The following is a 14892-nucleotide window of genomic DNA, read 5'->3' as shown; positions in this document are numbered from 1 at the left end:
GGGTGGGCACTCGGCCCCCTGGTTTTTTGATGAGGGCCTCGCTGCCCTCCTGGAGGAGGTGGCTGCCAGGAGGGACACGCTTGTCCCCAGAGATGGAAGGAGGAGGCCACTACACCTTGCAAAAAGATCTTGGGAGGTGGCGGAAGTGCTGGTCAACAGCCATGATGTGTGGTGCATCTGGGTCCAGCGCCGCAAGATGTTTAATGACCTGCTGCGTTCAGGAAGGGTGAGTAAGTACCATGTTGGCATGGATCAGTGTGTTGAAGTGTTAAGGCTGGCCATCCCCCCCATGGAGCTCAGGGGTGGTAGAGTCTGAGTGCGAATTGTCAATGACGCTGGAACTGGCCAAGGGGGTGATCCCTGGCTGTTTGGACTGAGTGCCTTGCGGCTCGAGGGCCACGACTCGGCTGTGCCCTGCAAGGTGCTCCTCAGGTGGGCTTGGCCAGACTGCAATGGTGCTGCAGGTAGAGAGTGGACTAATCCATGCACCTCTGTCCTTTCAAGAGAAGATGGCCCAAAACAACATTGAAAGGCCATGTACCGACAGAAGCTCTGCTAACCTCCTAAACCTAACCAGACATGAGCAGGATGCCTTGGAGCTGGAGAGGTGCCACACACCTCAGTCAACTGGCTGCAGAGAGGCTGGGGTATCAGATGAAGGTGAGATTGTAGTGCACAGCGGTGAGAGTTTCAGATGGTGCAAACATTCTTGTGTAGTCCCACCATTGATGGCAGCCTCAAAACAGGATTCCCCATTGATCATTGAAAGACGATGGCACCATGATGCAGATCTGCATGGTCTCACCAGGGTGCCTGACATGCACAGTGACAGTGTGATGACTTAAACTGATGATATGTCTTTGTTCTCCCTTAGGTTTGTCACCACACACCCAACTGCAGGACCCCGAAGACCCACCCCTGATGCCAGTGGCCCACCATGCTCCAGATGCATCTGCGTCATACCTGCTCTCTGAACCAGGCACCAGCGCAGATACCAGCACCTCGGTGGGTGTTAGATCTTCAGCTAGAATGTCGGTGCACAGCGGTGAGGGCACTTCACACTCACTTGAGGTGCAGGTGGAGGCAGAGAGTGCCCAGGGTGCCGGCAGTTGTAGGACTGCTGGTGACCAGGACGATGCTGAGTCCGAGACAGATAGTGAGTCGTTCATTAGGTGGCAGATGCTGGATGTCCAGTGAGATGTGCGGGAGGATCTAGCAGAGGTCCATGAGGGTATTCGTGTCATGGTCTCCATGATGGAGGAGTCCATGCGGAGCATCAGCACTGTGTTGACCTCATGACCGAGTGCACTACCTCCTCCATTGAGAGAGTGGTGACTCTCATGAAGAGGCAGCTCCAAGAACAGAATCAGAGGCTCCTGGGGTTGGGCTGAGACCTGCAAGCCCTCACACAGTCACTGAGCTCAGATGGTCAGTGCCCGTGTAGGAGATGGATGAGGCGCCCAGTATCCCAGCTAGGTGCCCGTCCATCAATGGTTACCAGGGAGGTCCAGAACAACCTCACGTTGGTGCACGAGCTGCCTGTTGTCTCTGCGGGCTCCCCTCAGGATGCTTTGGATGATGGCAGCAGCTCCTCTGATGAGGCTGCAGCGATTGGGGAGATTCCAGCGTCAAACTGGCCATTCCCTCCCAGGTGGGGCCAGCACAGGCTCCACTGGCTGGAGGACAACCACCAAGGTCATTAAGGCCAACAGGACAGCAGAGTCAGCAGGCTGTCTCCAATGCTGGTGCAAGCAAGGGGAGTGCATCTAGATGTAGCATTCGCAAACACAAGTTTAAGCCACCATGAGCACAAGAGGGACTGGTCATGGGTGATCTTCTGTTGTGCAATGTTTTGTTTATGTTTACTGATCTGGGGTTGAAGACCAGAGAAGGTTCTGCTAATTTGTTTTGACTGTCAACTTGAGATAAATTTTCTTTTGTCATAATGGCCTGAGTATGCTTCACCTTTATCTTTAATGTAGTACAGTCAATAATAGATTCATGGCCACCATTTGGAAATCTATCTTTCAATTACAGATTTCTTTTTAATTAATTGAATTTAAATTCCATCAGCTACCATTTGAATCCATGTACCCCTGATCATTAGCCTGGCTGTCTGGATTACTAGTCCAGTGACATTACCATTACATCACCCTCTCCCCTGTGTACTGTACAAATACTCCAGATGTTGTCTAACTAAGGCACTGTTCAGCTGCAGCAATACTTGCCTACTTTTAGACTCAATTTCCCCTTGCAATAAACACCAACATTCCCATTTGCCTCCCTAATCACTTGCTGCAAATGCATGCAAACTTTTTGTGATCCATGTACTAGCACACCCAGATCCCTCTGTACTTCAGCATTCTGCAGTCTCTCTCCTTCCAGATAATATTTTGCTTTTCTATTCTTCCTGCCCAAGTGTACAACCTCATATTTTCCCACACCATACTCCATCTGAGAAATTTTTGCCCAATCACTTATCCTATCTAAATCCATTTGTAGAGTCTTTATGTATGCTTGACAGCTTACTCTCCTACCTAACTTTGTGTCATCAGCAAATTTAGCGACCATACATTTGGTCCCTTTATCCAAGTCAGTGATGTAGATTGTAAATAGTTGTGGCTCCAGCACTGATCCCTGTGGCACTCCACTATTTACAATTTGTCAACCTGAAGTGACCTTTTTATCAATACTCTGCTTCCTGTTAGCTAACCAATCCAAGCTAATATGCTACCCTCTACACCATGAGCTCTTAATTTGTGCAGTAACCTTTGCGGCACTTTATTGAATGCCTTTTGGAAATCCAAGTACACCACATTTACAGGTTCCCCTTTATCTACCTACTTTGCTACATCCTTGAAGAACTCTAATAAATTAGTCAAACATGATTTCCCTTTCACAAAACCATGTTGACTCTGCCTCATTGTATTATGATTTTCTAAGTATCCTGCAATAACCTCTTTTAATAGTAAATTCTAGCATTTTCCCTAACACAGATGTCAGGCTAATTGTAGTTTCCTGCTTTCTGTCACACTCCTTTCTTGAATAGAGGTGTTACATAAGTGATTTTCCATTTGCTTTGTCTTTTCCAGAACCTAAGATCTTTTAGAAGATCACAACCAATGCATCTGCTATCTCTAAAGCCACTTTTTTTTAAGGCCCTAGGACTTAAGCCAGCAGGTCCAGGGGACTTGTCACTTTTTAGTTCTAATTAGTTTCACAACACCTTTTTCCTAGTGATTGTGATTTGTTTTAAGTTCCTCCCACTTGATTTTCAACTATTCTTGGTGTAACTATTCTTGGTTTTTTTTTGTCTTCTATTGCGAATACAGGCACAATACCTGTCAACATTTCTGCCATTTACTTGTTTCTCAATATTAATTCCCCTGTCTCACCCTCTTAAGGTACCAACATTCACTTTTCTCTTTTCCTTCTTAAACATTTGAGACTCTTACTATCTGTTTTGATATTTCTAGCTGGCTTTCTCTAATGCTCATTTCTCCCTCATTTATCTTCTGACCTACCACTGATCTTTACAGTATTGTATGCTTTTTCTTTCAGTTTGATACTATCCTTAGTTAGCTATGGATAGTGCATCCTTCTCATAGGGGAGAATTTTCTCCCTGTTGGGTGGCCTGGGTGGGAGCGGGCGTGGGTGGGCGTGCAGCCGATCGCCACCCGCAATCGGCTGCGTGCCCCTATTTTTCATGGACGGGCCAAGTAAGGCCCGACCAGCGTGACACGCACCTGGAAGTGCTCAGCGCTACCTGTGTGGGCGGGGGGAGGAAGGAGAGTCAGGGCCTGCGCTCTTTCGTGCATGCGCGCGAAAGAGCACAGAAATCTCCCTGAGGCACGAAACTGCCTCAGGGAGATTAAAATCTGATTGTGAAAAATGGAAAAAATGTATTAAAAAAATTATTCAGACATGTCCCCTCATGTGACAGTGTCACATGAGCTGGGACATGTTTATGTATTTCAAGAAATTTTTAAATTTAATTCATGAAGCCTTCATGAAACCTCATCCCGCCCATGGATGAGATTTCATGAGAAATGCAAAGGCTGCCTGGGCTCTTCGCCTGCCGGCCAACCTTAAGGTTAGATAGGCAGCCCATACAATTATCTCAATTAGTTGATAAATGGCCTTAGTAGGCCTTTGACAGTTCGGCGGGTGCGCAGCTGACTCCGGTGCGCACCCGCCGAACTGAAATTGGAATGATGCGTGGTGACATTGGGACGCACGCTGACGTCAGCACGTGACATTTTACGTGTCGGCATGTGGGGCTGACCAGGAGATTCAGGTCATAGTCTTCCTTTCTCAATGAAATACATTTTGCTAAGAGTTTTGAAATATCTCCTTAAATGTCTGCCACTGCTCCTCTGCTGTCCTACCTATTTTCCCAGTTCACTTTAGCCAACACTGTCCTCATGCCCTTGTAATTGCCTTTTATTTAAGTTTTAAGACACTAATCTTAGACCAACACTTCTCACCCTCAAACTGATAGAGTTTCGCAATCATGTTATTATCACTGTTGCCTGGAGGCTCCTTTATTATGATGTCATTAATTACTCCTGTTTCACTGCACAGTAACAGATCTAAAATAGCCTGCTCCCGGTTGACACTAGAATGTACTGCTCTAAAAAGTAGTCCTGAATGCGTTCTTAATAACTCATCTTCTGAGCTACCTTTGCAAATCGGATTCATCCAATCCATATGAAGATTAAAATCACCCATGATTATTGCAGTGCTTTTCTTACAAGTCCCCATTATTTCTTCCTGTATACTCTGTCCTACAGTGTAGCCACTGTTATGGGGCTTGTAAATACTCCCACAAGTGACTCTTTAGCTATGCTATTTTTTATCTCTACCCAAACTGATTCAACATCCTGTCCTTCTGAACTAAGGTCATCTCTCACTACTGTACTAATGTCATTCTTAATTAACAGGGTGACCCCACCACCTTTTCCTAGCCTCCTGCTCTTCTGAAATGTCAAATACTCTTGAATTTCCAAGGTCCCAGCCTTGGTCAGCTTGTAACCACCTCTCTGAAGTGGCTATCAGGTCATACATATTTATCTCTATTTGTGCTATTAATTCATCCATTTTGTTACGAATACTGCAAACATTCAGATATGGTGCCTTTAATTCTGTCTTTTTACCATTCTTGCAAATAATGGCCTTTTCTGCTGGTGTACCCCTGCACTCACTCTGCCTCACTCTGGTTATCACTATCCATGTTGGTACCCTGCTCTATTGCTTTGCCCTTTCACTTTATTTTACCACATCTCCTCTCTTGTGATCCCTCACCACCCCATCCCCTATTATTTAGTTTAAAATCCTCTCTACCTCCTTGAATATACCCAGCATGGTTCAGGTGTAGACTGTCCCAGAGGTACAGCTCCCACTTCCCCAGTACAGGTGCCGGTGCCAGTGTCTGATAAATCAAAACCAATTTCTCCCACACCAATGGTTGAGCCATGCATTCAACTCTGCAATCTTATTTACCCTACGCCAATTTGCTTGTAGCTCAGGTAGTAATCCAGAGATTATTACCTTTGTGGTTCTGCTTTTTAATTTCGCCCCTAGCTGCTCATACTCCCTAAGAAGAACCTCTTTCCTTGTGCTATATATGTCATTGGTACACATGTGGAGCACAACAATTGTATTGTCCATCTCCCACTGCAAGTTCCTGTCCAGTTCTGAGCAGATGTCCCGAACCCTAGCACCTGGACTCACACTCTTAGCTGCAGAGAAATGTGTCTGTCCCCCTGACTATACTGTCCCTACTATTACTACATTTCTATTCACTCCCCCCACTTGAAAGGCTCACTACACCAAGGTCAGTTCATTCATCCAATCTACAGCATCCTCTCCTTTCATCCATACAAGCTGCAAGAACCTCAAACCTGTTGGACAAGTGCTGAGGATCCCCCACATCTACCTTCTCCATCCCCATACCTGCCTCATTCGCAGTCACACCCTCTTGTCCCTGGCCACAGACCAAATCAGAAGACCCTAGCCTAAGTTGTGTGACTGCCTTCTGGAACAAAGCGTCCAGATAACTTTCCCCCTCCCTGATGTATCGCAATATCCGAAGCTTGGCCTCCAGCTCATCCGAAGTACCTCAAGCTGCCAGTACTTATTGTAGACATGGTTGTCATGGATTATGCTCACGATCACCAGCTACCACATATAACAGCTGCAACACATCATCTGTCCTTCCATCCTTAACTGTGTTTTAACTAACTAATTAATTTCTTAATTAAATTTGCATGAGTGCCTCTAGTCCTGCTTGTGCTTATTATTATTTCAATTAATGTTATACTCACCCTGATTATTTACCCAAATTATGCAACAAGTTAAGATGATCTGGAATGCACCGTCTGAAATAATGATGGTAACAGATTCAATAGTAACTTTGAAAAGGGAATTAAAGATGTACTTGGAAATGAAACATTTATAGGGCTATGGAGAATGAGTAGGAGTATTTGGATAGCTCTTTCAAGGTGCTGTCACAGGCAACTTGGGCTGAAGGTTTCCTCAGTCAGGTATAATTAAGGTTCTCATTATTTTTAACTTGTGGAATAATGTGGGATTCTAATATAGCCATGGGTTTTCAACATTTATATTTAAGAATGATTTTTATTTCAATCAAAAGGAAAAAAGGTCAACATGATAAACAAGGGCAGACCGATGCCACATAATAAAATATTTTAATCCTATTTCCAGTATACCACTGTGATCAATCATTCCCTCCCAGACATCCACCCCCAAAAATAATTAAGAGTAAAGAATAATGCATTCTAAATATTTATAGAATAATCTTCACCCTGGTGAAAGACAAACAATGCCTAGTCTCAACTTCAATTTAATTTCAAATGTTGAATTTCTAGTTAATGTATGCACATCTTCTTGAGTAATGACCCGGAAACCTTTGATATTGAGTACTACAAAAGGTTTCAGGTTAAATGGCATGAGTAGTATCTCTCCTTTACTTTGACAAAGTGGTATGCCATCATAGTATTTGGTTTAGAATAGTTCAGCACAGAGTTCTGCACATATTTTCATTTTCCTATTTTCTCCTTGATTTGTTTTGCAACAGTCAACCTTTCTACCAGGCCAATAAGTGCAAGAAACCTGATTCTCTATTTCAACCAGATGAGTTCCACTGCAAGTTAGAAAAAGCTTATTAAATGTTTCTTGATCACTAACAGGAAAATAGTCCCATTGTGTTTTGTTTTCCATCAATTCTTTTAAAAATTGTAATTTCTTTTCAACATAATCGGCTCTATCCAGTCTCTTCCTCTTTATTGTTTTTTCAGAATAGAAGATCAAAAAGTCCATCAAACCCGCTCCATTTGAAATCCATGTATAAAGACTTCACCACTGCCTGTTGATCCTCTAATTTAAAGAACACTAAATGAGTGATTTTTTGTTTTAATGTTTATTCCCAGCATGGATCTTGCCCACCAAGACTACATAATGGGGAAAGAGTAGGCACGCCCCCATGATTTTCCATCCTCTAAAATTAGCTTGCCTTTCCAGGCTGCTGCTCTATTACTCATTGAAAGTGTACTTGTAATTTGAAGTAGGACTCTGTCATTCCTCAGATAGGATAACTTCCGCATTCTATATGCTTCTTAAAATTATTTCAGAATGGGCAGAATAATCATTTTAAAACTGACTTTGGTTGATTCTGGCTGAGATAATACGATGATGGCTCTCCAATATTTGTGCGTAGAGGCCCGATGACTGGAACAACCTGGAAATTGGAGACCATCCATAATGTTACAGTGGCATCATTATGACTGTGCAACCCATGCAAATTGAGCTTGGGGTCCCAATGGATCTAATGAAAGGGCACCTATGCAATTGTAATGGCATTAAACCTTTCTCCCCATTCCATCTAGTTACACTCTAAAAACATGAAAAATGCATTTTTAAAATAACCTATGCAAATGATTGACAATGAGAGTATTTTGGTGAAGAAGTTTCAACCTCCAGATGGCCATATCCTGGATGTAAACCCCCACCTGCCCCCAAGATGTGCTGGGGGACCCCTTGGAAGCCCTGACTACATGGGAATTGCCTGGGAAGTTTAGACTCCTGATGGGCAATTCTCCTGCGTCTGGAACCCTCTAAAACTATGAGTTAGAGTCAGAGGCTTCTGATGGTTCTGACCCACTTACCAGAATAGTTACCCAGGAAAAATCAGAAGGTTTAAAACCAATTCCAACTCCTGGGTAACTATGCTATTGAAGCCCTAACTACCCCCACCCCCAACAACCCCCCATTACCACCCACCCCCCCCCCCCCCCCCCCCCCCCCCCCCCCACCACCCCCTCCACCTGCTTGTGTTACAGAATCTTAATGGCACAGAAGGAGGCCATTTGGCTCATCATGTCTGCATCGGCTCTCCAAATGAGCATTATGACCTGGCGCCATTGCCCTGCCTTTTCCCCATTACCTTGGACATTGTTTCTATTCAAATAATCATCTAATGTTCTCTTGAATGCCTCGATTGATCCTGCCTCCACCACACTTCCAGGCATTCCAGACCCGAACCACTCGTGTGAAGAAGTTTTTTCTCATGTCATATTTGCTTCTTTTGTAAATCACTTTAAATCTGTGCCCTCTTGTTCTTGATCCTTTAACAAGTGGGAACAGCTTCCACTGTCCAGCCCCCTCATGATTTTGAACATCTCTATCAACTCTCCTCTCAGCCTTCTTCTCTCCAAGGAGAACAGTCCCAACCTCTCCAATCTGTCCTCATAGCTGAAGTTTCTCATCCCTGGAACCATTCTTGTAAATCTCTTCTGCACTCTCTCCAATGTGTTCATGTCCAAGCTATAATATGTGCCCAGAACTATACACAATATAGCAGCTGAGGTCTAACGAGTATCTTACATAAATTCAGCATAACCTCCCTGCTCTTTACACACTTACCTTCTCCAAGTTGCTTCTCAAAGTGGCTTTGGGACCTTTAAACTCTCCACTTAACAGAATACAGAATAGTGCCGCAAAAAGGGGGCATGGCGTGGCTTCTCCTGATGATCCTGCACTACAAAGAAGAACTCCTCCGAGAACAGGTATGCTGTGTATTTCCGAAGAGGCTGGGTTCAGAAGTCCGGGCCAGAAATGCGGAGTTCCATTTTAGGGTGAAAAAAAACAGGAGCGTAGAGACAACCTGACAGTAATTGCCACTCCTCAGATTTTTCCACCCAATATTTGACTTACTATGAGGAGAGGGGCATGAGGAGAACAGAGTCTCCTTTAAGAGGCATAATCCAAGGAATATGAGGCAGCATACAGCAACCTCTGACCTCAGTGCTTAGAGAAAACAATATTCAATTCTTACTATTATACGATGCCCATCCTGGTATCCAAAGCACAAAAAACTAGTTTCTCATTTGTCATGTGTAGTATTAGGGTATTCAGGGCTGAAAGGGTTAATGTGTAAGTGATATCCATTCGCTGACTCATTCCTCATGCCAAGTCCTTGACCAATCAGTTTCAACTTCCTGGTTTAAATTTCAAACAATGCTTGGTAGTTTACTCTCAGTCACCATCACTGGTGCATTCTCCATGGTAATACCCCTTCCAATCAGAGTCCACTTGCCAACCAATCAGCACTCTCATCACATACAGTATAACTTATTTTCCCCTTATATTGGTATTCTTGTGAAGTGTCCTGATGAGTGCAAGATGAAAAGCTTCTTTTGCCTCTTTTTTCAGCAAGTCTCATTTTCTGGTACATGTAGGACCCACATGCCCCACAAAGCAAAAGCTGCCCTGTTTTTTTGATTTATTTGTTCATGGGATGCAGACAGCGCTGGCTAGACTGCATTTATTGCCCATCCCTAATCTTTTTGTATTAATTCATGTTCCCCTGACTATAGAATCCCCTATTACTATTGCTCTTCCTCCCCTCCTGTACAGACAGGCTGCTTGTGGTGCCAGAAGGTTGGCTCTGTCTGCACTCCCTGGAGGAACCAGCGCCCTCACCAGCCTTCAAAATGGAATACCGGTTTGCGAGCGGGACCCCAGGAGACTCCTGAACTACCTGCCTGTTTCTCTTGGACTGCCTGGTGGTCTCACATTCCCTTCCTTCCTCAAGTCCCTTCTTCTACAGTGTGACCACCTCTCTAAACGTGCTTCAGCTTTATCTTTTGCACTGATGTTCTTGGCTCCCCATCATTGAAGATGGGGCTATTTGTGGAGCCTCCTCCTCCAGTAAGTTGTTTAATTGTCTACCACCATTCATGACTAGATGTGGCAGGACTGCAGAGCTTAGATCTGATCCGTTGGTTGCGGAATCGCTTAGCTCTGTATCTCACATGCTACTTATGCTGTTTGGCACGCAAGTAGTCCTGTGTTGTAGCTTCACCAGTTTGACACCTCATTTTTAGGTATACCTGGTGCTGCTCCTGGCATGCCCTCCTGCACTCTTCATTGAAGCAGGCTTGATAGTAATGGTAGAGTGGAGGATATGACAGGCCATGAGATTACAGGTTGTGGTTGAGTACAATTCTGCTGCTGTTGATAGCCCACAGAGCCTCATGGTTGCACAGTCTTGAGTTGCTAAATCTGTTCGAAATCTATCCCATTTAGCACCATGGTAGCACCACACATGATGGAGGGTATCCTCAATGTGAAGATGGGACTTTGTCTCCACAAGGACTGTGCAGTAGTCACTCCTACCAGTATTGTCATGGACAGATGTATCTGCAACAGGCAGCCTGGTGAGGATTAGGTCAAGTATGTTTTTCCCTCTTGTTGGTTCCATCGCCACCTGCTGCAGACCTAGTCTAGCAGCAATGTCCTTTAGGACTTGGCCAGCTTGGTCTGTAGTGGTGCTACCAAGCCACTGTTGATGATGGACATTCTGCATCCTTACCACCATCAATGCTTCCTCCAAGTGTTGTTCAACATGGAAGAGCACTGATTCATCAGTTGAGGGGGGATGGTATGTGGTAATCAGCATGAGGTTACCTTGGCCATGGTTGACCTGATATCATGAGACTTGTTGATGTTGAGGACTCCCAGGGCAATTCCCTACTGACTGTATACCACTGTATTGCCACCTCTGTTGGGTCTGTCCTGCTGATGGGACAGGGCATATCTAGGGAGATGATTTGATGGTGTCTGGGACATTATCTGTAAGGTACAATAGCGTGAGTATGACTATGTCAGGCTGTTGATTGACTAGTCCCTGAGACAACTCTCCCAATTTTGGCACTAGCCCCCAGATGTTCATGGGAAGGACTTTGCAGGGTCAACAGGGCTGAGTTTTGTTGATTGCCAGGTAGGCCATCCAGTTTCATTCCTTATTGACTTGTTTTTGGCAGTTTGATACAACTGAGTGCTTGCTAGGCCATTTCAGAGGGCACGTAATTGCCCTTGAGAAGGTGGTGGTGAGCCACTGCCTTGAAGGAGCCTTGGTGAGTTTCTGCAGTGCATTTTGTAGATGGTACACACTGCTGCTACTGTGTGTGAGTGGTGGAGGGAGTGAATGTTTGTGGATGGGGTGCCAATCAAGCAGGCTGCTTTGTCCTGGATGGTGTCAAGCTTCTTGAGTGTTGTTGGAACTGCACTCATCCAGGCAAGTGGAGAGTATTGCATCACACTCCTGACTTGTGTGCCTATTTGTGTCTGTGCGTTTTACAGGTGTAAATTGAGAATCTAATCTTAAAGTGGGTGGACATCCATAACTCCAGGTTTCTGCTCACTTTGCTTCATCTGCCATTTCCTGTGAGGAGCTTCATTTAACTATTAATTTGGGGTTAGGATGTCCTGCAAACCAATTTCGGATGTTCAGGTGTGCATGATGCCACTTTTATAATCATGTCTTTCAGCAATGGTTGTCAAGTTGTTAGACAATGATAAGTATACAGTAGGCAAGTTGCACCTCCCAAAATCATGTAATCTACCTGGAAGGACAATGGCAGCAGATGCACGGGAACACCATCACCTGCAAGTCCCCCTTCAAGCCACACACCATCCTGACTTGGAATTATAATCGCTGTTCCTTCAACGGTGCTGGATCAAAATCCTAGAACTCCCTTCCTAACAGCACTGTGGGTTTGCCTATGCTGCATGGATTGCAGTAGCTCAAGAAGGCAGCTCACCGCTAGCTTCTCAAAGGCAATTGGGGATTGGCGATAAATGCTGGCTTTTTCCACGTCCCATGAAAGAATAAATAAAGAAAAAACATGCTGATCAGTTCCTAGTAGTCTCCCTCTTCAGCTCTGACCAAACCTGCTACTGGGTTCAGATGCCTTTTGAGCTCTAAAATCTTTGTGACCCTGTTCTGACTCTCCTTTTAGTTGTCTCCACGTCACTAAAGTTTAACTTATTAATATTTTCTGTTCCTACCAACAAGCATTTATACAGTGCCTTTAACACAGTAAAATGTCCAGGCCCTTCACAGGAGCACTACCAAATAGTATTTGACACCGTCACATAAGGAAATACTAGAACATGTGCTCAAACGCTTATGTCAAAAAAGTACATTTTAATGAGCATCTTAAAGGGATAGCAGCATAGGGAAGGAATGGCAAAGAGTTTATGGCCTTGGGAGCTGAAGCTAAGCTCCAATGATGGAGTGATGAAAATTGGAGATGTGCAAATGTCCAGATTTGGAAGGTGTTGAGATTTTGGAGGAGTGTACAGTTCAAGGAGATTACACAGATATAGAGGGCGAGGTCATGGAAGGATTTGACCACAAGTATGAGAACTTTAAAATTGAGGCACTGTTCAACTGGAAGTCAATATGGATCACCAAGCACCGAGGTGATGGGCAAATGGGACTCGATGGGCGTTAGGATACAATCAGCAGACTTTTCGATGAGCTCAAGTTTACAAAGGGTGCAAGGTGAACATCGGAATGCTCTGCACACAAATCCAATTCTGCACATGAAGCTATGCAATGAATTCATCCAACATTGGGTCTTTGCCCTCGTTTAAGTTAGACTGGTAGGCTGCAGACAACCCTTATACGACTCAGGTACCTAGTCAAGCAGATGTAAACTTTGGGTCACTGCTGGTTGCGACTCTCGGATGGGTCCTAGGAGAGTTAGAAAGTACCTTCCAAACCCATGACCGCTACTCCTTAGACAGGAGCTTCCAAACCCAGGTCCACTACCATCTAGAAGGACAAGGGCAGCAGACACATGGGAAAACCACCACCCAGTAGTTCCCCTCCAAGCCACTCACCATCCTGACTTGGAAATATATCACCATCTCTTCACTGTCACTGGGTCAAAATCCTGGAACACGCTCCCTAACAGCACTGTAGGCATACCTACACCACATGGATTGCAGTGGTTCAAGAAGGCAACTCACCACCGCCTTCTCAAGAGCAATTAGGCATGGGCAATAGATGCTGGCCTAGCCAGTGGCACCCATATCCCATGAATGAATGAAGAAAAGTTAAAGGTGAGGGGCTTGTTTGGGGCAGTTGGAGAGGGACAGAAGCAGTTCAATGGGGACCAGTGATGGCCTTCAGGATTGTGGCTGCTCTCCCAGCATCACAATTTCTGATTTGCCTTCCCCACGTTACCACCCCACCCCCCCAATCATGCTGTTTAAGTTTCCCTTATCGTCTGCATTGTCATACTGTGAAAATCCTCTAAAAGAAGCAACTAAGATGTGATTTCTAATGCTTGTAAAGTTGAAAGATCCTCTTCTTGGGGGCAAGACAGGAACAAATGTATTGAGAGATTTCAAAAGTAGGGAGGTTATGCTTCTGTTGTACAAGGCATTGGTGACGCCACATCTGGAGTGGTGTGTACAGTACTGGTCTCCTTATTTAAAGAAAGACGTAAATGCATTAGCAGTTCAGAGAAGGTTTACTAGACTAATACTAGGAATGGATGGGTTGTCTTTATGAGGAGAGGCTAGACAGGCTAGGCTTGTATCCACTGGAATTTAGGAGAGTAAAAGGGGACTTAATTGAAACCTTTAAGATCCTGAGGGATCTTGACAGGGTGGATGTGGAGAATATGTTTCCTCTTGTGGGAGAATCTAGAACTAGGGGTCACTATTTAAAAATAAGGGTTCACTCATTTAAGACAGAGATGAGAATATTTTTCTTTCAGAGGTCTGAGTTGGAACTCTCTTCCTCAAAAGACAGTGGAAGCAGAGTCTTTGAATATTTTTAAGGCAGAGCTAGATAGATTCTTGATTAACAAGGGGGTGAAAGATTACTGGGGGTAGGGAGGAATGTGGGGTTGAGGTTACATTCAGATCAGTAATGATCTTATTGAATGGCGGAGCAGGCTCGAGAGGCTGACTGGCCTACTCCTGCTCCTAATTCGTATGTTCATATAAATTTTTTGTATTTGTGATTCTGGTTGGCTAGTAAAACATGGATAATTTTGACCTTGGATGATTGTGAAAAACGTACGATATCAGCTTGGCCATCCGTTAATGGAAATAAAACAGAGAGGTGAAACAGGCTACTGTCTTGCTATTGTCCATTTAACACTATCGCATAAAGATCTATCCATATGTTTATCTAATGGCCTGTTAATTTCATGTATAATAATTTGAGTATATGCAGTGGAGCATCATGAAGTGTTTCGGAGGTATCTTCAATTGTCGCAGGCTGTACAAGACTACTCGATTTTAAATTTCAGTTTGCCTACATAATTACAATGATCACACTTTAATGTAATTAATTGGGTAAAGGGCTTTGAGAAATTTCTTAGATGTATAAGTTACTGCATAAAAGCAAGTCGCTTTTTCCTCTAAAAATAAATTACAAAAAAAGCCATTGTAAGAAAAAGCAATTAAGCTAAAGATCTGGACGTAAAAATATTACTAAAGTCTTAAAAAAATATACTTTTCCCGCTTAATAAAACCAGACTAACTCACAATCCATCAACTCTGAA

The sequence above is a fragment of the Cetorhinus maximus genome, chromosome 4 (genome assembly GCF_964194155.1).
Source record: "Cetorhinus maximus chromosome 4, sCetMax3.hap1.1, whole genome shotgun sequence".
Taxonomy (NCBI): Eukaryota; Metazoa; Chordata; class Chondrichthyes; order Lamniformes; family Cetorhinidae; genus Cetorhinus; species Cetorhinus maximus.
Note: the sequence above shows the minus strand (reverse complement) of the source record.